Raw genomic sequence first — 27896 nt, forward strand, 5'->3', positions numbered from 1 at the left:
TTCGAAACTGAGTCTTTATTGTTATCTCACATGATCACTTAAGAGGCTTGATGCCTGAGTTACAGGGACCAAAGAGAGTTGGATGCACAGCACAGCTCAAACATAGGTACCCGCTGAGCACAGCTCAGAAATATATCACTTGGGGGCTTCCTGTTCAATGAACACAGCTATATTCACCCTTTTGATTGGCCTAGACACCAGGTGTATTCACCAAAAATCCGGGTTATCCTACCTGTATGCCAGATGCTTCTCCATCAGGTAATCCTGAATGACCTACCATGTTCTTAATAGTCAATCTTTTAAATAAGATCCTGAACTTGTTAAAGTTATAACATTGATTGGGTCATGAGAGAGCTGGCTTACGGAAAGCAAGGATAAACCCAGGCTATTAAGCCGCATTCCCTGAAACTTGGTTAAACCGGCCTGTTTGCACGACGCTACTCCAACTTTGCATACTCTAGATAAGTCAATCTTTTAACAAGACCCTGAACTTATCCGGGTTAAAATGTCGATAGGGTCATGTGAGAGCCGGCTCACAGAAAGTGCGGGTACTCCAGTGGCTATCATGCTAGTTTCATTGAAGTAGAGATTTTGGCTCGGCGGCCTATGAAAGCCTCGTGTTTTTTGGATTTTATATTCGTCTTGGATTTATATCACCCCTTTTTTCTTACCATATAGTTTTCACAAGTCGGGCCAAGCAGCCTTGACTATGTCTCATATTTGGGATATTACCCCCTGCCCTGGTTATGGACTTCTATGGTCACCAGTGGACTTACACTGGGCATCATGACCCGCCCTGCGGTAAACCGCCAGGGCACTTGTGATTTGTTTGTGTGCGGGACAAAAGGATAAACTACGCACGATGGCATGATGATAAACCACGAATCTAATGATGATATCATAAACATAAGTTGCATATCTTCAACTGGTGGATCAGCAGTGTCATGCAAAACAAAACATGCACGATGGCATGCCAGACCAAGAGTTTACACTAGCCTATTAGAAGGCATCTGATGGCCCAACGAGAATAAGTGTTTTGGAGTTGTCAACACAGCAAAGTATTCTGCTTAATAAACCGGCTTATGACGGTTGCCGGGTTGAAGCCTCCGGGTCTTCTTGCACCTCTTCTTCATCTTCAGCTCCTTGCTTATCCATCAGTTGGAAGTCAGGCGCAGCCCAGTTGATACCAGTCAACTCTCTAAACACAGCTTCATCATCAATAAGGTTTGATGGATCATTGAGCGAAGGTGTGCTTACGAATCGGCTTGATAAGATCTGTTGGCTCGTGAACCAGCGCGCTAACTCTCTTTTTGTCAGCATCATAAGCCGCCTGGTATGTGGATAGACTGGTTTCTCAGCCAGCTTGCTTGCTAAGGGGCGCATGGCTCTTGCTATCTCTGCAAAATCGTCAGCACTGAAGGCAGATCCGTCTTCTTTGACACTAGGGCAGCCGTTGGCCAAATCCTCCGGGTCAAGATCAGCTTGCCATGCCTTTGCCCGGCTTAAGGCAGTCAAGGCGCCGGCTCTGGCAGCTCCCCGTTTTAAGTCATCAATTCTTTTTGGCAACACAGATAACTGCTTCAGTGTATCCTTGATACGTGTGGAGGGAGTTTTCTTGTGCAGCGTAGAGGCAATGGTTCATTGGGCACAAGTATATAACTGTTCTACAAGAGTGTAGACAGCCTTAAGACGGACGCGCATGTCGGAGCCCAACTTCGTGCTCCGTGAACCTATATCATTAAAAGTTATGGGTAAGCCGGCAGCCGTTTATAATATGAATATTAAGATGCAAGGGAGATATGTTCTTACCGAAGATGGCTGATGACATAATATTAATATGCTGCTTTAAGCCGGATAACTCCTCAGTCACCGGTTTAAGCGCGGTTTCAGCTTCTTCTGCACTTTTCAATAGAGCTGCCTTTTCAGTTTCCTAGCCATCTTTCTCAGAGTTGAAGTTCTGTTTTAGCTGCTCAATAGTCTCCAAAGCAGATTTCAGTTCTCACTTGGCCTTAGATGTCTCCGATTGCTAAGTTTTGATGTTGGCTTTAAGATCATTAAGATGTGAGTCTTTTTCAGCCAATTCAGCTTGTGACATAAGCATACACAGACAAGATTACGATCATGATTACTCTTTGAAGTCCCAAGCACAATACAAGTATTACTCTTGGCACTTGGGGGCTAATGCGTATTGCTCTTTTTTAAGACAAATTTTTGAAGGTCCCAAACACAATACAAGTATTATCCTTGGCACTTGGGGGCTAATGCATATTGCTCTATTTCAAGACATATTGATGACCTGGACACATGATATCATCCAGTTTATAAAGACTACAGATTGGGTTGATTGATTTTAAACAAGATGATTAGTCTCGCCTTATTCATCACTGATTAAGCCGGCCCTTGGGGGCTATGGAGGCAAAATTGATTTTTGCTATTTAAAGTCCCGGCTTAATGTGCTAGTTGCCGACCCTTGGGGGCTACGGATGCATTATTGATTCTTGTTACTTAAAGTCCCGGCTTAACATATTTATTAAGCCAGCCCTTGGGGGCTACACGTACAAAGTTGAAATGCTGGTATTATAAGTCCCGGTCCATGTTGAAAGCATAAACCGGCCCTTGGGGGCTACTGGATTTGATCTATGCAACTATTGAAGTTTACAGTACATTCTATGCTATCATGTCCAATAAAATTGGCGGCTAAGGGAAGTATATTATATAAAAGGAGTTGCAGCGTTTACCTCATAGCGCTCCTTCATCAGGTTTACTAAGCCGGCTTCAAAGTCACGGCTGGTGTAAAGGCGGTTCAAGTAACCAGAGTGGATGTCTTGGGCGCTGAAATGGGCGTAGCTGTCCAAATCTACCTTCCACTTGCCTTTACCGTCAGCAGAAATTTCTTCCTTGGCGTTGTGCTCAGATAAGACAGTAGGTTGACCCGGAGCTGTGAATCCAAACCCAGTGACAATAACATCATTGGTCTTTTCCTCAGCGGGCTTAATCGGGCTTGGCGGCTTAGAAATAGCCGGCTCAATGTCCATATGATCTATGGAAGCTTCATGATCTTGTGGTGGTGTATCATCAAGGGTAGCCTCAGCAATTGGGTTAGAAGATTCTGGGTGTTGCCTTTCTGGTTCAGACGGGTTGGAGTCATCGACCGGCTTGTTCAGCTTTGCCTTCTTGCTGGGTTTGGCTTGGCCCCTAAAAATAAGAAGTGTAAAGAGGTCAATATAATGATCAAGCATAAGGTGTGAATGATTAAAATATATCCTTACCCAGGTACAGTTTTGAAAGCTGGGATTTGCGTTCCCGTTGACTCGCCAGAAGAGGAATGAGAAGTCCCCTGATAGTTTGAATCAGACGGGTTAAGAGGCTGTCGGAAATGACCCGCCTTGGGATAAAGTATGTCAGAAATATGTAAGACCTCTGGGCGGCGTTTGCGAACCGGTGTGTTTGGTAAGCCGGAGGAAGTAATCACGCCGCCACTATGCCGGGTGGTGCGGCGAGCTTCGTGTTGCTGTTTCTTCAAAAGAAAGTTGGGATCCAAGCGAGCTAGAGGGTGAGAAAAGCTTACTTTCCGGCTTGCTTGTTGGGTTTTCTATGTTGGAAGAGGTTCTGAGTCGGAGAAAAGAATAATTACCTCTGCGTCACCTGCATGGCTGGCCTCTGCGTCGTCTTGATAACAATCATTGTCAATGAGATGTATAAAAAAGGAGCCAAGAGAGTCAAGTTCTACCTCTGACTCATTATCATCATCGTCATGATCAACGTTTAACCCGGCGGACTCGGTGGTCTTCTTCTTGGCAGGCCTCTTGGTGGCCTTGGTTTTGGTACGAGCCGGTTTGGCCGGCTTATCTTGCGGTTTCTTCTTCCAAAATGGAGAATCAGCCTGTTGAGGTCAAAAAGATTATGAGTAAGTATAACTATTGAAAATATTGATTGAATGGAGGTGTGCAACACTTACGGCTGGCGGCTTGTTGAAGGTGCTGAAAGGACTAAGTCCTGTTTTGCTGCATTCCTTTAAAGGTTCGTTCAACAATTTCTGGTGGCTTCGGTAATTTCTACATCAGACAGTTGAATGTCATAGTGGCGTTGGGGATCTTTTACGTCACCAGTGTATTCGCACATTAAGCCGGGGCGACGACTTAATGGCAAGGTACTCCAAGACACCCAGCACCGGACAAAGTCGACGTCGGTTAAGCCGTTGGCCATAAAGGCTCTGAGCTTTGAAAATGCTGGTGCATATTTGGCCCGTTCCTTCGCAGTGAGCCATGAGGGGAGTGGATGTGTGCCGCTAAGTCGGTGATCACAGTAACCCGGCAGAAGATTCTCACCAGCTGGAGATGTATCTTGACAATAGAACCAAGTTTGGTTCCAGTCTTTGGGGTGACTATGCGGCTTGGCATGGGGAAAGCTGACTTCTTTCCTCTTTTGAATTGAAACCCCACCGAGTTCGGTGTTGGGCCCGTCAACAAACTCTGTCTGACGGTTTAAATAGTAGAATTCTCTGAATAAATCAGCTGTGGGATCTTCTTGAAGATAAGCTTCACGGAACACTTGAAAATTGCAAATGTTGGACATGGAGTTGGGTCCGATATCTTGAGGGTGAAGTTGGAAGAAATGAAGCACATCACGGAAAAACTTTGAGCCGGGTGGGCTGAACCCCCGACTCAGGTGGTCAGTAAAGACAATCACTTCTCCGTCCTTGGGGGTAGGAGGATTTTCTTCACCAGGGGCCCTCCAATGGATGACCTCTTTCTTGGCTAAGGCACCAGTTGCAACATGATTGTTCAGATCTTCTTCAGTAACCCGGGATTGGACCCAGTTGCAGGAAGTGTACGTCTTAGCCATTTTTTCTTGATGATCTGAAAGAAAGATTATGCCGGTTCAAGATTATATGGTTAAGCCAGCTTCTGGTTTAAAAGGCAAACCGGAGATTACATGAAGCATGCATGGGTGTTAAACCAGAGATTGGCATTGAAGTTATAAAGATGAGTTATTGGCGGCTTAAGAGGGGACTAATGGTACCTGGCGGGTTACGGTTTTTAGAGTTAATCCGCCCATACAATTATTGAGGTACAGATCTCAGAAAAGGAAAAATTTCTAAGTGTTGAAAAACAGGTTTCGCAGATTGATGCTATGATTTTGGATCTACGACACTTCAGATAATGGAAAAATATCTAGACCTAAAATTACGGTGCTTGAGCAGTTCATATGTCCAGATCGGATTTTTTATGCAAAAGGAGATGCCCTAGTAGCGAAAATGAGTACTGCAGCTACCACCGCACAGGAGAGGTACCAAGTTCGGATCAAAAAGAGCAAGCTACAGCAAAGAACGAAGATGAACTCCGACAAACTCATAGGAAACCCTAATGGGATCTATGGGAAAAGGAAGGAGGAGAACTCACCAGAGCTGTTGAATAGCGGAGGCGCGCGGATGAATTCTGGTCAAATCAGGTTGATGCAGCGGCCGTGGTTGAGGCAGTGGCGAAGGTCGACGGCGGCGGCGGAGCTCGGGTGCTGAGGCGACGCGAGATGGAAGACAGAGACGAAGAGGCAAGGGGGGGAAGTGAAAGAGACCCCTGGCCCTATTTATAACATTGAAAGGATAAGTGGCATGCGTGGGAATCGAGGATGCCAAAAAATGGATATGCGACAGCGCAGACGCCTCGATTTTTGGAGGTTCATTAAAAGAGAGTATATATTAAAATTTGGGCTTTGTGTAATATTAATGACAGGTGACATCATGGCGGGTTACCACAATCCTAGGAGATGACGTCACGGCGGGTTACAGGTCTCACAAGAATAAATGAAGGAGTTTCCTAAGTGTTGAAGATTGACATGAACAAGTTCAAATCAACCTGGGGCCTAATGTTGGGGATATAGCTATTGGGTATAACCCGCCCAGGAGGGGCCGGGTTATACCATCGTCTGTTCATCAAGACAAAGCCCATGAAGATGTCGGTTCATGAAGCAGACTTGCTAAGGGCCCGAAGCCCAAAGGCGACTTAAGGCCCATAGGTGTAAACCGCCATACATGTATGACTTGGATTGTGAGGCAAGTATAATTAGTCACCGAGCCGGACACGTTGATTATGAGCCGGCCGGGACTCCGTGAGTCGCCGGGCATCAACTTGTGTATATAAGGGACGACCCGGCGGCGGATTAGGACAAGAAACAAGAGATCGAGAACTAGGTCAAGCGTATTCGCTCCCCGGTAATCGAAACCCAAGCAATACCACCTCAAACTGGACTAGGCCTTTACCTTCACCGCAAGGGGCCGAACCAGTATAAACTCATGTGTCCTTTGTCCCGTTTAACCCTTTTAATCTAACCTAGTTGTGATGGCTCCACGACTAAGTCCTTCTGCTAGGACATCTGCCGTGACAATTCCACGACACCCTCCTTACCTGATACACATAGTTCTGCTGCAAAATTTTGCTTCCTGACATACGTTAAGTTCATTGATTATCTGGCTCTCTTTTCCTATTGTTTTCTGACTCTCTTGTTCTATTTCCTAATGTTACCACTTCAATGCATATTCATCTCTTGCTGATTCAACCATACAATTCGCAGTATGGCCTACCACTGAAAATAGTGTCTTATAAGGAACTCTATGATTGGACAATGGATGATATTGTGAAAGCAATTGGCCTAAAAACAATTGTACTTTCTGTGGTGTTTTTTGACGTCAGGTAGCTCTTAACTACTACTCTTATCAGTAAGGCAAATGCATGCTCATTAATCAAATGAACATTCAATTCTATTAGGCACTAGACCGGGGTGCTGTTCTCTTGAAGGTTGATACGATTGTAACTGGGCATAATGCAGATGACATTGCAGAGACTGTCTTGCTGAATATTTTACGTGGTGATATTGCAAGGTAAATGTTGGTTTGTAAATAAAATGCTATTTTTATCTTTGTTCTCTTTTACAATTTTCGAGCTGGTATTATATATGCTTTTATCTTCTAGGCTAAGTAGATGCACCTTCATAACTACTGGTGAAGATGGACCAATCCCAAGGTGCAACCCTTTCAAATACACCTACGAAAAAGAGATTGTCATATATCCTTTACACGAAACATTTTAATCAGTTTTAATTTGTTATTAACTTATTATGCCCATCAAACATGTGCTGATGATATTTGAGCCTTGACTGTATGACCATATGCGTATTTCAAAAAGCTGGACTACTTCTCCACTGGATGTAATTCCTGTTTCATTTCTTATGAAGTTTTGTTCTCTCTATAGTTGAATAGTAGCTCCTCATTCCATTATCTCAAGATACCAGGGAGACAAAACATAAATTTCCAACAATGAGTGCCTAACATTTGGTAGTCAATGACATACACATTGTTATAGTTCTGCTAAGCATTTCTTCCTCCAAACTTCGTGGGGTATCTATAGAATTATGTTGACCACTGTTCCCGTCTTCAATTGAAATCAAATGTGCTTATTGGTTCTCTATCACAATTCAGCTGTCTATTCACCAAATGCATATCGTGGGTTTGCTCGTGAATTTATTAAAGATCTAGAAAGGACGAGGTAAAGACCTATGCTGTCGAAAAGCAGTATTGTTTCTTTAATTTTCATTTCTTCATCTGTTAGTGTATGCTACCTCTGTTTCTTTTCCTTGTTCAACACATTATGTATCTTTCTCTTGTTTCAGTCACTCGAATCAGTACCTTATGAATGGTGCAGGCCTAGAGCTATACTGGACATCATAACCTCTGGCGAAAATTTCTGGATATCCACAACGACAAGAATGCCAGAGCAAGGAACATGTGAGCGTTGCGGCTACATTTCTAGTCAGGTTTGATCTCATCTAGTGTGAAAGTTTACCATCTCCAGAATCTCTCTTGACTCGAGATAACCACATAAATGATTCTTTTGCTATGACAGTTAAAAATAAGCTGACAAATTGCTTATACAATGACAAGTATATTCTCGAAATTATACACCACTAAACACAGTGAGCTCACATGTTGGCCATTTTTTTTATCAAAGTATTTGCCCTGGTCTAGTTACCTCTAAACTTTTTCAATTGTTTTACTGGCTCAATATGGGTTGAAAATCCTGGCTTTGTAGAAATTATGCAAAGCGTGCGTCTTGCTGGACGGACTGAACCGAGGCTTGCCGAAACTAGGCATAGGGAGAACCGCTAAAGTTGGTGCTGGAACATATCGAGTCTGCAAGGAAAACACGGCAACTTTGGCTGTAAAATGGCCACTTGGGTGCAAACGGCAAATGCAAATATATATGTATGCATCATCCCGCGTGCGCTGTGCGGGCTATGCATCTCAACTTTTGTAGTTGCCGCTGGTGTTGTATCATGATAAAAATTCGATCGATCAATGGTATGAGATATGAAGGTATAGTATCTCCTAATATGCTGCTTCTAAGGACTCTCTCTCCACATAGAGGCAGCCTACATTGTATCCATCGCCTCTAGCCAAAAATATGTTAGAGTCGCCTCCATTGATTAAACAATCCGAATGGTTCCCTTGTCAGTGTAGTTAGAGCAACTCCGACGGGCCGACCCAAACGGACGGCGATTTCGTCCGCTTGTTGTCCGTTTGGGTCGGCCGCCCGTCCGGCGTCCGCCCTGTTTTTCATATGGGTCGGCAACGCGCCAACCCATATGTGCAGGCGTGGCCGGCTGGCCGCCCAATTTTATATTGATTTGCATTCAAACATATTATGAAATGAAATAACAAGCAAAATAGTTTAGCCGACCAAATAAATAGTATAGTTTTACAAGCCAGATACAAATAAAAATGTTTCACATAGTTTTGCAAACGAATAAAAGAAGATGCATTTATTGGTTGCCAACATGAGTCCACATATGCTCAACCAAATCATTTTGCAGTTGCACGTGAGTTTCTCAATCACGCATGTCTTCATGAAACTGAGTGAACTGCTCAAATGTTGCCGCTACTCCATGCTCAGGCACAACATTCTCACCCTGAAACTGAAAGCCTTGATCGTACAGACGTTCCGGGCGCTCGTCTTCTATGATCATATTGTGCATGATCACACAAGCAGTCATCACCTCCCATAGTTTCTGCGTGCTCCAAGTATTAGCAGGATACCGAGCGATGCCCCATCGAGATTGCAAAACACCAAAGGCACGCTCGACATCCTTTCTAGCACTCTCTTGCTCTTGGGCAAATCTTTTCCTTTTCTCTCCGACAGGGTTGGGTATTGTCTTGACAATAGTGGTCCACTGAGGATAGATACCGTCACCCAAATAGTACCCTTTTGTCGTAGTTGTGGCCGTTGACAGTAAAGTTCACCGGTGGGCTGTTGCCTTCGGCAAGCCTAGCAAACACCGACGAGCGCTGAAGCACGTTGATATCATTGTGTGATCCAGCCATGCCAAAGAAAGAGTGCCAGATCCAGAGATCTTGAGACGCCACGGCCTCTAGTATGACAGTGCAAGCCCTGACATGTCCCTTATACTGCCCTTGCCAAGCAGAAGGGCAGTTCTTCCACTCCCAGTGCATGCAGTCTATGCTGCCAAGCATCCCCGGGAAGCCCCTGCTGGCATTCATCGCCAACAAACGGGCTGTATCTTCAGCTGTCGGCTCTCTCAAGTACTCAGGCATGTAGACTCGCTCATATGGACGTACTCGTCAATGAGATCACCGGGCACTCCGTATGCAAGCATTCGGATGGCGGCAGTGCATTTCTGGTAAGAGGAGAAACCAATCTTGCCGACGGCATCCTCTTTGCACTCGAAGTAGTCATCATAACCGACCACTCCCTCTCTAATACGGTTGAAAACATGCCTACTCATACGGAACCGGCAGCGGAATTTGTGATGTTTGAACAACGGGTTTGTTGTATCAAAGTAGTCTTTCCAGAGAAGGAAATGCTCGCTCTCTCGGTTACGATTCAACGCCGGAAGGTGGCCCGGAATGGAGCCACGGAACGACGGCCGCTGGTTGTTGAGGTGGTGATGGACCAACACGGCAGCCAATATCTCCTCCTCGTCGTCGGACGATGAATCGTCGGAGTCGCAAAAAAAATAGTGGAAAAAGAACTCGTCGGCGGAGTCCATTTTCGTACCTTGGCAAACTGTCGAACAGCTTGCGGGCGTCGAAGAAGGAGACGGCCGGCGAGGGGAGACACGGCGCCCACAGACCAGCTAGCTGCCCTTCCGGCGTTCGACGAGCGTGCCAGTCGGATGTGGCGGGGGCGGCGAGGCGTCTTCTTGGTCGCGGGCGGCTGTGCGGTGGGGGAAGCGGCGGGAACCAGTTTGCTCCCCGGCGGCAAAACGGCGGCGGCGGGCGACTATGGGCAGGGGCGGCGTTGTTGGGCGGATGTGGAGGCGGCGGCAGCTGGAAGAGTCGCCGGCAAAAATGGGCGGCGGCGTCGGTGACGGAGGACGCGGGGGCGAGGGTGTGAGAGGGGAGGCCAATGTGCCACAGACCAGCGGGCCCGAGGACAGGAGTAGGCGAACGCGCGCGCGTCCGTCGCGTGTTCGCGCCGACGCAAATCAGGCTCAAAAATAGGCCGGGAATGGGTCGCCCGCGGACGAAAAACGGACGCGCGTCCGTTTGGGTCGGCGCGTTGGGCCGCCTTTTCTGTCCGCGCCGACCCAAACGGACGGCCGCGGACGAAATGGGTCGCCCCATTGGAGTTGCTCTTATATGTGGCCGCCAGAAGCAGTTATGCAGAAACTTTATTTAAATCCTGTTGTGGGGGCACCTTAGAGGCTGAGTGTTGTGCACACTATAGGGATTTTAGTGCTAGAGGCACTTGTGTGGGACCCATGTTAGAGGCAATGCTGCCTATACACACTGCTGATGCCCTAAGAGCATCTCCGGCCGCGCCCTCAATAGGCCTTTCCCAGACGATTTTTCAGCGCCGGCGCCCAAAATCGGCCCAGTCGCGTCCCCAGGAGCCCGCTTTTCGCCGGTTTGGGCCGAAACTCGCGTCGGCGGACCCAGGCTGAACTCGGCGCGCTGGGGGGCGCCCAGGGCGCCGGGGCGAGCGGTTTTGGCGCGAAAGAGCCGCGGACCCGCCGAGTCAGCGACACGCGCCTCGTCTTCCCTCAGAACGCCTCGGTTTCCCGCGGGGAATCAATGGCAAGGCTGCCGCCGGTCAGCCTTGCCATTGATTCCTCACGGGCGGCACGGCGACGCCTCCCCTCCCGCCACGCGTACACACAGCGCGGGGCTATAAAACCAGCGGCTCCCCCTCGCCGCTGGCCACACCAGCCCGAGCCCAAACCAGCCGCCGAGCTCCGCCTCTCTCCCGTCCGCCGTCGAGCTGCCTTTCTCCCCGTCCGCCGGCGTTCCTCCCCTTCCCTCTCAGCGATGGCCGGACGCTTCCCCGGTGACGCGGCGGCAGCCAACGGCTTCGGCCGCCGCTCGCTCCACGAGTGGGAGGCGTACCTCTTCTTCGAGGCCAACATCCCGGTGCCGCCGGACATGCGCGCCGGGCCGACGGGGTGGAGGCTCAGCAATGCGGGCGGACTCATCCCCCCGGTGCCCGACGTCGACGCACGCCCCGCCATCTTCGCCGCCGAGGTCGACCGCGTGCGGGCGTCCTTGACGGAGGAGCGGCGCGCCCTCCCCCAGTACGCCGCCGACAACCACACGTCGTGGACGGCGTACTTCCAGCGCCGGCAGGCACAGCGGCTGGCGTCCACCAACGGGGCGCCGGTGGTCGGCGGCGTCAAGAACAGCGAGGGGCGCCCCCGGTCGCACGCTCCACGAGGTGCTGGCATACCTCGAGGGCGGCAATGACCCGCCGCTAGCATACCCTGCCGCAGCGGCCGCCCCGCCCCCGCGCCGGAGCACCGGGCAATGGATGCCCAGGAGGTTCGGCTCCTCCTCGTCTTCCTCCTCTCAGTCCTCCTCCCGCTCCTCCTCCCATTCCTCGGGCTCGCCGGCGCTGTTCGACGTCAAGGCCGAGCCCCCCGCGGAGACGCCGCTCGGCCGGCGCACTCGCAGCGCCGGCAGGCGCAGTGGCTGGCGTCCACCAACGGGGCGCCGGTGGTGGGCGGCGTCAAGAACAGCGAGGGGCGCCCCCGGCCGCACGCTCCACGAGGTGCTGGCATACCTCGAGGGCGGCAATGACCCGCCGCTGGCATACCTTGCTGCAGCGGCCGCCCCGCCCCCGCGCCGGAGCACCGGGCAATGGATGCCCAGGAGGTTCGGCTCCTCCTCGTCTTCCTCCTCTCAGTCCTCCTCCCGCTCCTCCTCCCATTCCTCGGGCTCGCCGGCGCTGTTCGACGTCAAGGCCGAGCCCGCCGCGGAGACGCCGCTCGGCTAGCGCACCCGCAGCGCCGGCAGGCGCAGCGGCTGGCGTCCACCAATGGGGCGCCGGTGATGGGCGGCGTCAAGAACAGCGAGGGGCGCGCCCGGCCGCACGCTCCACGAGGTGCTGGCATACCTCGAGGGCGGCAATGACCCGCCGCTGGCATACCCTGCCGCAGCGGCCGCCCCGCCCCCGCGCCGGAGCACCGGGCAATGGATGCCCAGGAGGTTCGGCTCCTCCTCGTCTTCCTCCTCTCAGTCCTCCTCCCGCTCCTCCTCCCATTCCTCGGGCTCGCCGGCGCTTTTCGACGTCAAGGCCGAGCCCGCCGCGGAGACGCCGCTCGGCCGGCGCACCCGCAACGCCGGCATCATTATCAACGAGGGTGGCAGGCGCGCCTCCTCCTCGGCTCCTCCGCGCTACGTCAAACCAAAGACGGAGCCGGGGCTCGCCGCCGTCAAGACGGAGCCGGGACTCCCCATCGTGAAGATGGAGCTCGGGCTCGCTGGCGGCGTCAAGGAGGAGCTCGACGACGCGGCGGCCCTCAAGTGGGCGCGTGAAGACTGGGCGCGCACGGAGCTAGAGCGCCAGCGCCTCGCCTACGAGCGGTTCGAAGCTCGGCGTCGTGGCCGGGACGAGGGAGGCGTCGTTGTCCTCGGCGACAGCGACGACGACGGGCAGGGATCCAGCAGGGGTGGCCGCATCAAGAAGGAGAAGGCCGACGACGACGAGGATGGCGGCGACGTCGGCGCGCTCAGCGACTTCTTCGCCCCTTAGTTGGTTTTTTTTTTATAACTTATTATGTAACGTCGAACATGTCGAATATATGTCAAGTTTGCCGAACTTCAGCTAAACGTTTTGTCCAATTTGCCGAACTTTGCCGAATTCGTTTTTGTTTAAAAAAAACCGCGTCTGGGGGCGACCCTGGGGCCGGCGGCTTGCCGTGATGGTAATGTCGCTGGCACGAGAAACAGGGCTCACGTCAGTACTGATTGAGTCTAATCGCAAAACAGCTCTGGGGTAGGCAATCCGAGGGGAAATCTAATGGGATTTGAGCTTCATCATGTCAGCCGGTCTACTTATTAATTATGTAAGCACATTGTTGTGCAAAAGAAGCTCTTTTACAAGAGTGTTGTAAACTACTCTGATGTTCTATAGTAATCCCTGGTCAGCTTGAGCTCAGACAGGTTACCGCTGAATGAATAAAATGCCGGAGAGCCCGCTCCAACTTGCAATGATGTTCTATAGTAGTCTGCACAGTTGGGCGTGGTTGGAAATAGACAGGACAGGCTTCAAAATGACATGGGAGATAATATTAGGAAATTTATGCCTGAAGCCCTTGATTGCTTTCTTTTCCAACCGTGTGTATGCGTTTCCGTAGAGGGTTGTGTGCGCTGCCCTTTGTTAAAGGGAACACAAGCATCAGTAGTATCGGACATGAACACCTCAAAGTTGCAATTCAGAGCTAGGAGTACAACATATGTTGCGTTTCTGCACTCCCTCTGTTAAATGCACAAGTACTGATCTTCAAAGGTATAACAACCACAAGGAAACACCATTCGCATCCAGCAGCTCATCAACTCAAACATGGCATGTCAGTCATGTTACCTCCAGCTAAAGTCCCATCCGGCTCACTACAGCTGATCCCCACGCGGCAAATCGGCCAGTCCTTAATCACTTTGAAGTCGACCTGTAAAGATCATAATTAATATTGCATAGGCTCGTGGTATAAGACAAAGTTAATAAGCACAATACCTTTGGCCCAAAGAGCTTCCGTATGTTGTCAATGTTACGCAGAATCATTGTTGGCCTGCATTCAGCACCAAAATGTGGTCAGCACACATCTCCTGCAATTCGACAGATAAAGCAAAGATTTCTCTTGCACTTCTATCCGATACATTAGTTGCAAAACAAGGATTGCGAAGGTGATTTATTTAATTATTTTAGAAAAAAAACTTCAGTTTAACATGTATAGATGCACATAAAGGGATCATTCATATGGAAACCAGGGCCGGAGCTAGCATTGGGTAAAGCCTAGGGCTAAGCTATCTTGAGTTGTGATGCCCTATGATGATTTTCTATACTTCATAAGAATGAATTGCAAGGGTTGTTATTACTAGGCTCGTCTCCACGACTGATGGAAACTGTGCCGGTTTTACCTTTCAAGTGAAAAAGACCCCAATTTAACATAGAGATGCACATAAAGGAATCATTCGTATAGAAACTGTGCCAGTTTTACCTTTCAAGTGAAAGACCCCATGCGATAACATTAACACCCTCTGGCAGTCCCATGGGAAGTAACATTTCAGGTCTGAACATGCCCGAGTTGCCTATTTCCACCCATTTCTTCAGATCTTCATGGTAGCTGGAAAAAAAAACATAACGATGATTCATGGGATCACAATAACCTTGAAAACAATAGCGATCAAAGTTGTTCTGACCCGAAAATCTCCATGCTTGGTTCAGTGTATGGATTGTAGGCAGGTTTGAAGCGCAGCTTTGACATGCCTAAGAGCCAGAAAAGGAGAGGTGGCATTATTAAATCACCATGCATCCATAAATATTACTCCCTCCGTTCATAAATATTTGTCTTTCTAGAGATTTCAACAAGTTACTATATACGGAGGAAAATGAGTGAATCTACACTCTAAAATATGTCTATATACATCCGTATGTGGTAGTTCATTTGAAATCTCTAAAAATCTCTAAAAAGACAAATATCTAGGAACGGGGGGAGTATAATAAAGTTGATGGCTTTGGTTTAGCACCTAGCCTGGAGAAGAAATCCTCCAGTACACCTATCAGAACACCAAGCGTCAAACCATAGTCACAAATAAGACCTGAAATCAGAAGCATTGGAAGTAGCTTCCTTGTTAAAAGGGTTATGTGTGTGTGACACCCAAGATGAACTAAATATCAATCAATTGAACACCCCATAGGAAAGAAACAAGAGAATGGTTACCTTCTATCTGGTGGAATTCTGCAAGATGAGTTCGGTCCACAGCTTCATTCCAGAAAACACGATCAATAGAATAGTATCTCTTAGGAGTTAGGAGCAAAATGTTCCTGAACAACCATGGTGGTTTGTCAAGAAAAACAGACCTCGCGAACCATTCAACAGAACAGAAAAAACAACTGATATCGCCTACACTAATTTAGTCAAACTAAGACAATATAACTACAATGGAATTACAGACATAAAATAAGCATCACTTAATTGCTATACCTCCTGTGCTAGCTTGTATAGCATCCTTGCGGAAACTGCAGTTGTGTGAGTACGAAGCAGGTTTTTCTCCGCCTCGTCTCGCTTCCAATCATAACCATATCTGCAGACAGCAACCTCAAATTAAGAACTCTTTGGCTAAACTGCAGCAAAGACACCACAACATACCCTTTGGAGCCATAACCACCAGATTGATGGACTTGCTTCACTTTCTCAAGATAGTCATCAGGTAATTGTGTTGTTGTAGCAGGGGCTGCAAAAAAGTTGATTGATTAAATATGTTTAAATCCAACTGTTGGCTGAACATAAGTTACAAACCTTTACCTTTGAGGAAAAATGTATCGTGCGAATCACGAGCAGGATGCTGTTGTGGCTGGAACAGTGCATCGAAATTCCAGAAGCTACCAAAGGAAAGACAGCCATACATATGGATCTTTATCTTCTTCTTTTTTACAATATATGGATCTTTATCTAGGAAACTATGATATGCTATACACTACATTGCCTTGTCATATACTCATAACACGGTGTTGTCACCAATCTATCAATCCTAAAACCTAAAATAACTTCCAAGTTTGTAGAGAAGATCTACCAGTACAAGAAATTGACAACAAACAGGTATGAGAACAGAAAAAAAACAATATCTTGTCTTATATTGTATTTTACCTGCTCTCTACAAACATGTTTGTAGGCATCTCACTGAACCTGTTACATCAAGTGATAAAATGAATTAATCCATTTTCTGAATATTGCCTTGAACTGCAAATATCATGAACAAAATATTTTTATTTACCCCATCTCAAGAAAAATGTTCTGGATTGCTTCACGGACCTGAAGAAAATCCACGAAATAACAGTTATGATTTATCTGGTTTATCAGATAAAGCTGTATGAAAAAACGGAACACCATAAAGATTTGAAGTACCTCCAACAAGGGTTGACTGTATCCTATCGCAATAGGTTGCCCTTGAGCTTCATAGTTATAATCTTTAAATTCCAGATCCTTCCAGTCGCCACTTTAGGAAAGAAAAACCATTTAAAAGGAAAATATATCAGAAGTCTGTTACTGTTATCCATTAATAGGTACATACAAAATTGATCTTAAAAGCCGATTTTAACATGACAATAAGTTTAATGTAGCCTTTGACAGATAGGATAAGTACAGCTGGACTATGTACAAGAGAAAAAGCAATGAGGAGTCTTCTATGTAGTTTTCAATTGCTCATGGTACATTATAGTTTACTGCTCAATTTTGGAAATTAGCTTGAGAAGTGACATCAAATTACCTCTTGAGATGTTCTCGTGTCACATCGGTAGCCAACGTTTTTCTCTTTACAACAAATTCAGGTCCCTTCTTCAGTGAATACCAAATAACTTTTCTGAAAAACAGCGAAGCAGGTGTAAAAGTTGGGGATAATCGACTATTTGATACTGTACTTGGCTAGCATTTATTGAAACTGTAAAAGAGATATCTTCAAAACAGATACTTACTCTTTTGTTACAAGCTTTCTTCTCTTCAACTCCTTTATTAGATCAGGAACAACCTACATGAAAGACCTTTTTTCTTAAGAAGGGGTAAAGAACTATTTGATATTGTACCTAATAAATAATTGTGCCATGCCACACAATCCAGTAAATGGTTCCAAGTGGAAATGCAAAATATAGGAGGAACAACAAGCAATAAGCAACACCAACCTTCCCTTTCTCCAGTCTTTTAAGCTGCTCTTGCACCTCATCCTGTAATTGTGCCATGCCATCACACAATCCAGTAAATGGCTCCAAATGGTAATGCAAAATATAGGAGGAACAACAAGCAATAAGCAACACAAACCTCCCCATTCTCCACTCTTTTAAGCAGCTCTTGCATCTCATCCGTGGTATCCTCGACCTGAATAAAACGAGAAGAAATTACACAATGTCATGCCAAAGCTCAAGACAGATAAAGGCACGCACGCACGCCCAGAGACCTTCAGTGAACATGGATGTAACTATTGCACATTGAAATAGTTGAACTATGATGATGAGGCAATTGTTTTCTGCATCTACAACCCAGACATTGGCGAGTTGAGAACATGCCAGGCAAGTTTTCAATACAAATACACACTGAACTGAGCTCTATATCTCTCCGACGACAACAAAGAGAAGAGACGAAACGAGCTCAGCTCTATACCGTTCTCAGCACGATCCCTCTCTCAAATCTAATCCACTTGTTCTTGGCTGCAGCCTTCCGTGCAATATCGAAGACGACGTCCCCGAATTCCTCCTACAATGCAGCACTCTGAGCGTCAGAGAACCCCGGAACCGAAACTATCGGCTCGAATCGAGCACCTCCTAAAGGGCACAGAGAGGGAATTCACCTTGAGCGCGGCCCTGGAGGCACCCTCGGGCGGGATGGCCGCGACGAGATGCACCTCGCGGGAGCCCCCGGCGGCGTAGCCCTTGGCCTCGTCGGTGAGCACCCACGCCTCCCTGGTGATGTCCTGCGGGCAGGAAAGCAAGCACGGCTCGTCAGGTCTCGGCGGAACAACTCGGGGAAGGCAGGGACGACGCCATGCCGTACCGTGCTCTCGATGATGTGGAAGGCGCGGAGTCTCTTGATAGGAGGCGAGGGCGCGCGAGTCGGGGATCTCGCCGTTGGCGTTGAGGTGGGCGAGGAGCGCGCCCTCCACGTCCGCCGACGGCTGCGTCGCCGCCATGGCCGACGGCGATGGGGTTCCGGGAATAGAGGTGGCGAACACGGGGGTTTGGGGTTTGGGTTTGGTCGGGTCGGGTCTGCTCTGGTCTCGCCAGCTTCGATTCGGTTTTTTTAATACGCAAATTGCGTACCATAGCTTTATAAAAGAAGAGAATTGCAAGTACAAAACGACTACCACTCGCTGCGAACAACGAGCGTAGCACCCACTCCACAACCGGCTAGTCTAAGGACAGCTAGCAACGACAACACAACTACAACGCAGAAGGCCCTACCCTAATTTGAAAACCTCGCCGCGTCTCGACCGACGTCAATCACCTCCGAAGAACAGCAACTCTCGCCAAGCTTCCCTCGTCAACGCGCCATCCCCCCTTGATGCCTAAAGGAGGTGGCAAGAGGATGGCAGGACTCGATCCGATATGAGAAAGGCACCGTCTTGGATTCACCACCAACGACCGTACATTGCGCCGGAGAAGAACGAACTAGGGCAGCGGCGAACACCGGTGGAGCGCAACATAGGACCTCCAAACCATGTCTCCTGGCACAATGCTCCCAACAGAGAGACGACATCGAAGACGTCGCCATCGTGCCGATTCCACACCAAATCAAGGCTTTCGCCCGGAGACAACGGCCAACACCAAGAAGACAAGGAAAATGGCGACACACTCAGCGACGCCTCCAGGGAGGGGAACAACACCCGCAGGTGCCATCGCCGCCGGCCCGACCAGAACCGGACAGGATTTTCATCCGTAATGTCACTCATCTCCACGCCTTAAGGTTTGGGGAGGCACTGTCCATGAATCCTCGCACCGCCGTCACTGCAGCAAATTGCCGACGAAGCTGCACAGTCGTGATCCTCCAACACCAGCACTGCCGAGAGAACACGCCACCAACAATCCCGACGAGGAGCCGCCGCATTCTACCACGCCGTGCAAGGGCCTACTCCACCACGTCGGCCTTCACCCGCACCAGGGACTGCCAGGCGATGGAGACAGCACCAAAGACCCAGATCGAATCTGAGACGATTCAGATCCGGCCCGCACCTCCATCCACAATCCAGCGCTCGCGCCTCCGAGAGCACCACCGCAAGCCCCTCACGAGGAGGCAGCCGGCCGCCCGCTGCCCGCAGGATCTCCTTCCTGGTTGGGCCTCCTCGGCGCCGCCGCCTCCATGGCTGAGCTCGAGCCGCCGCCACCATCAGCGCCCGCGCACCACCAACCTCCACCACTTTGCAGCAGCTCGCCTGGATCCGCCTCTCCATCGCGCTCTCCGGCTCGCTGGCTTCGGTTCGGTTTTATACTGGCGTGGTTCGACTTGGCAGGCAAGTCTGGACGGGGCTTGCCTAATGCTCCCCCCGTGCTCCCCTGCGTCCATTCTCCATCCAACGATCAGATTAAATCTTCTCCCCCGCGTCTTTTTTCCAGCAAAGAAAATACCAAGTGCCCGTACTTTTTTCAATCTTTGTATTGGATGGGTTTGTGTGTATTTTCTTCTGTCCACTTCAGTGGCCGCTCGAGGCAGGCAGTGCTACTGCTGGCCAGTGAGCTGCGCACCGTCGGCTCTCAGCTCCGGGCATCTCCTTTCGCCGCCGAACCACGGCCGCCATGCATGCAGCAGCGTCCTCCTTTCTGGTCGGCCGAACTCAGAGCATCTACAATCAGACCTCTTAAACCCGTCTCATACGCTTAAACAGGTCGTTTGTTCATTGTCCGGTCATTTTTTTACTCAAACGAGCTCCTTAAACGAGCCTCAAACGTCCGGACTGACCGGCACCCTCGTATCCAGCCTAAATATGGGACGGATATGGGCACGCCCGCCACGTCGGTCTGACGACGGGGTCCCACGCGAAAACGCCCGGAAACCCGACGGTCGACAGACGCCGCGTCCGTCGCCATGGTGTGAACGCCGCGTGGCGCCGCTCTGGCTCGCCGCCCAAGACCAAATCCGCCTATTTAAGCCGGCCGGTGTCCCACAACCATAACCCATCCACCTCCCCCCCTCTCTGCGCCGCCAATCCGAGCCCATCCAAGTCCTCCCTATCCCGCTACGGCGCTCTGCCCACGGTCGGACGCTCCGCCCACGCTCCGGCACTCCGCCATGGTCCGGAGCAAGATCACCTACTACGCCATGCTGACGCCGGAGCGCCCCTACGAGATCCAGAAGGAGATCCGGCGCGAGGCAAGCCGCGCGCGCCGCCCGCATCGCTGTCGGGCTGCCTTCGGACTCGCCGGAGCCGGAGAAGGAGGAGGCGCAGTCGGGGGAAGAGGAGGAGGAGGAGATGGCTCCGATGGAGGTGGAGGAGTCAGACCAGCAGGTGTCGGCCTTCAACATGGAGCAGGCGGAGGCGAAGTTTGCCGTCGCCCAGTCCGACGAGATGGCCGACCATCAGGCGGTCCTGGAGTCCATCCAGGATGAGGCCTATGTGGAGACCAACTGGGCGTTTCTCCGGCAGGAGCAGGCGGAGTCCAACGCGCTCTTCGCCGAATTCGACGCGGAGATAGAAGCGGAGGAGGCCGGAGCGGAGCAGCCGGAGGAGCCGGAGCTGCAGTTGTCGCCCATGCTGCCGGAGCCGGGCACGGAGATCGTCGTGATCTCCGACGAGGAGTAGCTAGGATCGACGTAGTACGTATGTTCTACTCCCTTTTGCATGTCTTTGTATGGAGATAAGAGTCGAGTATGAGATGTCCGAATGCAACAAGTGAAATTTGAGGCGTGCCCGCATGTCTTTGTACGGGCGTTTGAGGGACCATATTTATCATATGTGGCTATAGAGGCTCTCACCTCTAGCATCGACGCAAGACCGTGGTGGCGCTTGTTGTACCGGACATGCCGCTATGCACCAATGCATGCCACGACGTCCTCGCGCCGTCGTCCGGGTCAGCTCTGACTCACTCCCGGCATCCAGCGGCATCGACGCAGGACGGTGGTGGCGCTTGTTGTACCGGACATGCCGCTATGCACCAATGCATGCCACGACGTCCTCGCGCCGTCGTCCGGGTCAGCTCCGACTCACTCCCGGCATCCATCGGCATCGACGCAGGACCGTGGTGGCGCTTGTTGTACCGGACATGCCGCTATGCACCAATGCATGCCACGACGTCCTCGCGCCGTCGTCCGGGACAGCTCCGACTCACCCCCGGCATGCAGCGACACCGACGCGAGGGCCGACAGTGCCGCTCTGCTGGCAACACTGTTGTGCACAGCACGACCATGAACAAGTATGCCGTCCTCGCGCGGGTCAAGTCACCTCCGACATTGGGGTCAGTTTGGTTGCATGGCCTGTTTGGTTAGAGCATCTCCAGCCGTTCGGCCCCCCAGGGCGCCGAAAAACTGCGCCCTGGGGGCGAGCCGGCGCTAGTTCGGCCCCTGGGGGCGGCCTAGCTCCCAGCCACGGCCCCAGGCGCCCCAGCCTTGGCAAATTCAAACATAGTTCATTCCCGCGCCCAAAAATAAACGCCACAATCCGGCGATCAAGCGGTGATCGGCGATCGATGAAAAGTTCGGCGTACAAAAATCAGAACAGAAACGCGCATCAGACGGCGAGGTCGGCCTCCGGCGTCGGCGGAGTCGGCGTGCGCGGGCTTGACGGGGTCTCTGTGCTTGGCGGCGTGGCTTCTGCGTTGCGGGCAGTCTCGGCGGCATCATCGGTCGGGCTTGTTGGCGGCGTCGGCGTGCGCGTGGGCGTGGGCGGCGTCGTCGTGGGCGTGGGCGTGGGCGGCATCGTCGAGGGAAGCTGGTCCAGGATGAGGCCGACATGCGCCCTGTACCACGCCTTGACCGCCTCGTCGGTGCTCTAGAGCATATCCGCCCCGCCCAGCAGGAAAGCCAGGTCGGTGTTCCTCTTCTTCGCGGCGACGTTGGTCCGGAGTAGGTCGAGCTTGACGGCGCTTGTCGACATCAACGCCGACCACCGCGCCTCGGTCTTCTCTTCACGAAGGACGGCCCGGGCCTGTGCGTCGGCGAGGTAGTGCTGGATGGATTCCTGCACGCGAGCGATGGCCGCGTCGGCGTGTTTCCCCTTCTTGGCACCTTTGTTGTCGTCCGGCCGCCCTTCTGACGCGCCCGGAGCCGGCGCGTCCGGCTTGTATGTCTCCTTGGCCTTCTTGAGGGTGCGCCGGACTTCCGCCCACCTGTCGCACTTGTCAATGCGCTTGTAAACGTGGAGGTACTTGAACTCGGCGTCGTTGTTGCTCTGCCTATACAGGCCGAACATGCGCAGCAACTGCGCGGGGACGAACAAACAGTTGGCGGGCGCACACGGCGAAGAGAGACAAGAGACCGGCGTGGCATACCTGATCCTCAATGCTGGCGCCGCTCTCCGGGCGAGCGGCCACCTCCTCGACGACACCATGTCATTTGTTGCACGCCCCCTGTATGCACCCCCAATGGTTCGCCATCGCCTTCGACCCGCGCTGCATGTAGACGCCTTTGAAGTAGGGGTCGACGAGCTTGCGCTCATCGAACTCGGCCTTGATGCGCGCCCAGTACGTGTCGATGCTCTGGTTCGCGCCGGTGGTCGGGTCGAGGCAGACGACTTTCCATGCCTCGGCGAGGCATTCCTCCTCCTTGGACGCCCACTTGATGATGTCGTCCATGTCGGTCTCGGTCTCGTCGGCGTCGCCGAGGTGCGAGAAGGGCAGTGCGCAACGGCGGAGAAGGGGCGTCGGGGAGGACGCGTACGCGGGCGGCGAGTAGTTGTATGGAGGGTACTACACGCCGGTGAAGGCGGGCGAGGGCATGCGCTGGGCCGGGTGTCCATGGGGGAACGTGACATTTGGGTTGAACCCACCGTGCACGTCCCCGTCGGTGTAGCCCGGCGATCCCCATGGCTGCGGCGTCGGAGACCCGACACCTTGCTGGCCCCAGGGCGCGTACGGCGTGTGGTTGCCGGGGGGATTCATCATCACCGCGCGTGCCGCCTCGGCCTGGTCCGCGGAAGCGGCAGCGGCACCCACAGCCGCGCGTGCCGCGTTGTCACGGGCCTTCTTGGCGAGGGCCCTGTTCCGCCGGTCGGCGGTGACGGCCTCCCGTCGCTGTACTTCTACCCTCCAATCGGCGTTTGTCATGCCCAGCGGCTTGGACGGCGGCGCCCTCGGCTTCCTCTGCTTCGGCTGGGCGACGGAGGCGGTCGCGGTTGCCGCGGCGCGGGGGATGACGTACTTCTTCGGTGCCATGGCGGCCGGCTGGGAGGCGAGCGGGAGAGAGAATGGCGGGAGAAAAGGAGAAAATGGAAGGGAACTGGGGGAAAAGCGGGGAGAAACGGCGGGAAGAGGCGCTCGACTCGCCGACAGGGCGGACCCACGCGCGCCTTTTCGCTTGTGCCGGCGCCCCAGGCGCCCCCCAGGGCGCCGGGTTCTGCCTGGGTCCGCCGGCACCAGATTCGTCCCGAGCCGGCGAAAACGGGCTTCTGAAGGGGCGACTGGGCCGTTTTTTCGACGCCGACGCGGCAAAAACCGCTTGGGAAGGGCCTGTTGGGGGCGCGGCTGGAGATGCTCTTAAAGGCCTGGATGTTGTGCCTGGGAAAACGAGGAGCCTAGGGGGAGCCTGAGACGACGGAAGTTTTATGCCTGGCCAGGCTTGCCTGGCGCATGTTGTTTGGTTCATGTCCATGGCATGCTGATGTCACACATGTATTTAAAGAATATTTTAACATTAGACAGTACAACTAGAGCCTCTGATTACTGCCAGGCAACCACTGTGGCATGCCCAGGCGCAAGGAAAGGGACGTCTGGGTCCGGCTAACTATGATGCCTGGATTAAAATATTACTTTTTCTTCAACTCAGCCAGGCTAACCACCCCTCTGGCATGGCCAGGCCAGGCACCCGCTTTGTCTCTCAGGTTATCAGTCCAAACAAGTACCAGGCACATTTCAGGGAAGGTCCAGGCTAGGCATGTTGCACTGTGGACACAAACCAAACACGCTCGCAATCCAGGGACAAATTTGCCTGGCCTGAGACATCCCTAAGATGTGCGTTGACATTGTTTGGTTGGCTACCTGGATTCACGGACACGTGCCTGGCCTGAAGCTCGTTGCAGCTAGATTAGCCTGGCTAGCTCCCAGGCAGATTGCTTAGCCTGGTCCGGGCCGACGGTAGCGGACGCCTGGGTTCCAGACAAATGCAATTTTAGGCTCATTAGTATTACTTGCGTGCTTCACTTTCTGTCAAATCAGCCTTCAAATCTATTTTTTTGTTGTTTAATTATTTGTCTCAGGCCAGGTCCTCAACCAAATATCATGTGTGCACACATGTCTGGCTAGGCAAAAAATCTTCTTTTTCTCGGTCCAACACCAGGCATCAGATTTTACCAGGCACGAAGCTGAGGACATGAACAAAACAGGCCCTGACTGTCACCAGAGGCACCCCATGCCGGCCATGTCGCAGTCGTAAATACGCGGGCCGTCCTTACATGGGTTACCTCGCCCCGCTCCCCTAGAAGAAAAAATGATGGTCCATTGGGCCTCATCCAATAAGAGCATTTCTACCAGATCTCGTAAAAGCGGCGGGGGGGGGGGGGGGGGGGGGTGTCGTTTTTCAGGCGGTTTTACGGGACGGGCGAAAATGATGGCCCAAACAGGTTCGCTAAAACGGCCCAACCCGTAAACCGCCCTCCAATCTGCTATATATGCCTGTGCCGGGGCTCTTTAGTGTATCCGTCCGCCTTTTTCTCCATCCCTCTCTGCCGCTTTTTTTCTACTCCAGTGATAAATCGACCAAGATCCGGCAGCGTTTTGCGGCGAGTTTTTTCACAGAAAGCGAGCAGAGATGTCGGCGGCGGGTGCGGGTCGGGGTGGCCGAGGGGGACTTGATGGCCAAGGCGGCGGGCCTCCTCGCAAGCGCGGCCACGAGAAGGAGGCCTGGAGCTCCTTGATACGTCTCCAACATATCTATAATTTTTTATTGTTCCATGCTATTATATATTCTGTTTTGAACATTTAATGGGCTTTATTATACACTTTTATATTATTTTTGGCACTAGCCTATTAACCGGAGGCCCAACCCAAATTGCTGTTTTTTTTTACCTATTTCAGTGTTTCGAAGGAAATGAATACCAAACGGAGTCCAAACGGAATGAAATCTTACGTGATTTTCGGAACAAACGTGATCCAGAGGACTTGGAGTGGACATCAAGCAATCAACAAGGAGGCCACGAGGCAGGGGGCGCGCCTCCACCCTCGTGGGCCCCTCGTAGCTCCACCGACCTACTTCTTCCTCCTATATATACCTACGTACCCCGAAAACATCAGATACGGAGCAAAAACCCTATTTCCACCGCCGCAACCTTTTGTACCCATGAGATCCCATCTTGGGGCCTTTTCTGGCGCTCCGCCGGAGGGGGCATCGATCACGGAGGGCTTCTACATCAACACCATAGCCTCTCCGATGATGTGTGAGTAGTTTACCTCAGACCTTCGGGTCCATAGTTATTAGCTAGATGGCTTCTTCTCTCTCTTTGGATCTCAATACAAAGTTCTCCTCGATTCTCTTGGAGATCTATTCGATGTAATCTTCTTTTGCGGTGTGTTTGTCGAGATCCGATGAATTGTGGGTTTATGATCAAGATTATCTATGAACAATATTTGAATCTCCTCTGAATTCTTTTATGTATGATTGGTTATCTTTGCAAGTCTCTTCGAATTATCAGTTTGGTTTGGCCTACTAGATTGATCTTTCTTGCAATGGGAGAAGTGCTTAGCTTTGGGTTCAATCTTGCGGTGCTGGATCCCAGTGACAGAAGGGGAAACGACACGTATTGTATTGTTGCCATCGAGGATAAAAAGATGGGGTTTATATCATATTGCATGAGTTTATCCCTCTACATCATGTCATCTTGCTTAAAGCGTTACTCCGTTCTTATGAACTTAATACTCTAGATGCATGCTGGATAGCGGTCGATGTGTGGAGTAATAGTAGTAGATGCAGGCAGGAGTCGGTCTACTTGTCACGGACGTGATGCCTATATACATGATCATACCTAGATATTCTCATAACTATGCTCAATTCTATCAATTGCTTGACAGTAATTTGATTACCCACCGTAATACTTATGCTATCTTGAGAGAAGCCACTAGTGAAACCTATGGCCCCCGGGTCTATTTTCCATCATATTAATCTCCTGTCAACAAGTTATTTCTATTACCGTTTATTTTGCTTTCTTTACTTTTAGTCTTTACCATAAAAATACCAAAAATATTATCTTATCATCTCTATCAGATCTCACTTTTGCAAGTGGCCGTGAAGGGATTGACAACCCTTTATCGCGTTGGTTGCAAGGTTCTTATTTGTTTGTGTAGGTGCGTGGGACTTGAGCGTGGTCTCCTACTGGATTGATACATTGGTTCTCAAAAACTGAGGGAAATACTTACGCTACTTTACTGCATCACCCTTTTCTCTTCAAGGGAAAACCAACGCAGTGCTTAAGAGGTAGCACTCCTCCCTCTGCCCTTCGGTGGAGGAATGGCGCAAGGAGCAGGCGTGCTGCCACGGCGCACGGTCCTGCAGCGCCTGTGCACGGGCATGGACAAACTTCGACCGTCTTCACCACATCTTTGATCCGGCGCAGCAATGCCGCCGAGCGGCCGAGCACGCCTGGTTCGAGGCGAAGGAGGTGGCCGCCGCCGGGGACGAAGTCGCAGCGGCGCGGGTGCCGACGCTTCGGGAGGAGTACGACCTCGCGTACGTGCTCTGCAACTCCCTCGTGGAGCACCACCTCGGCACGACAAGTCCGACTCTGGCTCCGATGATGGCGAGGATGAAGACGAGTAGAACTCCGGTGATCCATCTAGTATAGTTTATGTTTAAGTTTTAGATCTAGTCTAGTTTAAGTTTAGAGCATCTCCAATAGATGATGTATACTTTGGCGGTCCAAACCGGTGATGGTCCAAATTTGGAGCACCAAAAAGTGTTTTTTACATCTCCGAAAAAGGCTCAACTCCAACAGATGGTCCAAAACGAAGATGTAAAAAAGAGAGCAACTCCAACAGATGGTCCAAAACGAAGATGTAAACCGGCCGCGCGGCTGCTGTTCAGCCACTGTACGGTCGGCGGTGGTGGCGACGAAGGTGGAGGAACGACTCCTTGGCTGCTGGAGGACGCCGCCGGCCGTGGCTGCGAGTCGGTGGCCCGAGCCGCCACGGCTGCCTTCGAGATTTTGGCTGGCCGAGCCGCACTTTCGGCCGAGTTCCGGGCGCGATTCGCCGGCCGTTTGCCTCCGCCTCGTGTCTTCGTCGCCTTCGTAGGAACCGCCGGCGCGATGGTGCTTGGCCGAGGCGGCGGGCGAAGGGCGGTGGCATGGACGCGGCGGCGGAGGCGGCGACGTGGGTCAGCCCACCGGCTGCGGGGCGGCGGTGAAGGCGGCGGGGTCGCCGGCTTCGACCATGGCGGCGGCAGACGGGCGGGTCGCGGGCGGGAAGGCTAAGGAACTGGCGGTTGGTCGTTTCGCGGGCGGCCGCGGTTTTACTCAATTGTATCTCGTGATGTAAATTTGCACCGCGGGGTGTTGAATTCTACATCACCGAGAGGCAGTGGTCCAATTTTTTTACATATGAACCGTCTGTTGGAGCTGCACTTTCTGCTCTCGAATCTTCAAAAGTTAGCTATTTTTACATATGGACTATCTATTAAAGATGCTCTTAAGTTTGTACTATATATATCTAGCAAGTGACGTGGTATGTAGGGAACTATATTTAATTTGCTTGTATGAACTATGTTTGCGCAAC

General features: G+C 51.4%; 2 pseudogenes; one reads left to right on the forward strand and one right to left on the reverse strand.

Moving 5' to 3' along the window:
- Positions 1 to 8516, forward strand: part of LOC109747427 (cytoplasmic tRNA 2-thiolation protein 1-like) — a 42474-nt pseudogene extending 33958 nt beyond the window's left edge.
- Positions 8517 to 13578: 5062 nt separating this feature from the next.
- LOC109747424 (phenylalanine--tRNA ligase alpha subunit, cytoplasmic-like) lies at positions 13579 to 18274 on the reverse strand (annotated as a pseudogene).
- Positions 18275 to 27896: the final 9622 nt, after the last annotated feature.

Source organism: Aegilops tauschii, chromosome 6, assembly GCF_002575655.3.
Source record: "Aegilops tauschii subsp. strangulata cultivar AL8/78 chromosome 6, Aet v6.0, whole genome shotgun sequence".
In the NCBI taxonomy this organism is placed as follows: domain Eukaryota; kingdom Viridiplantae; phylum Streptophyta; class Magnoliopsida; order Poales; family Poaceae; genus Aegilops; species Aegilops tauschii.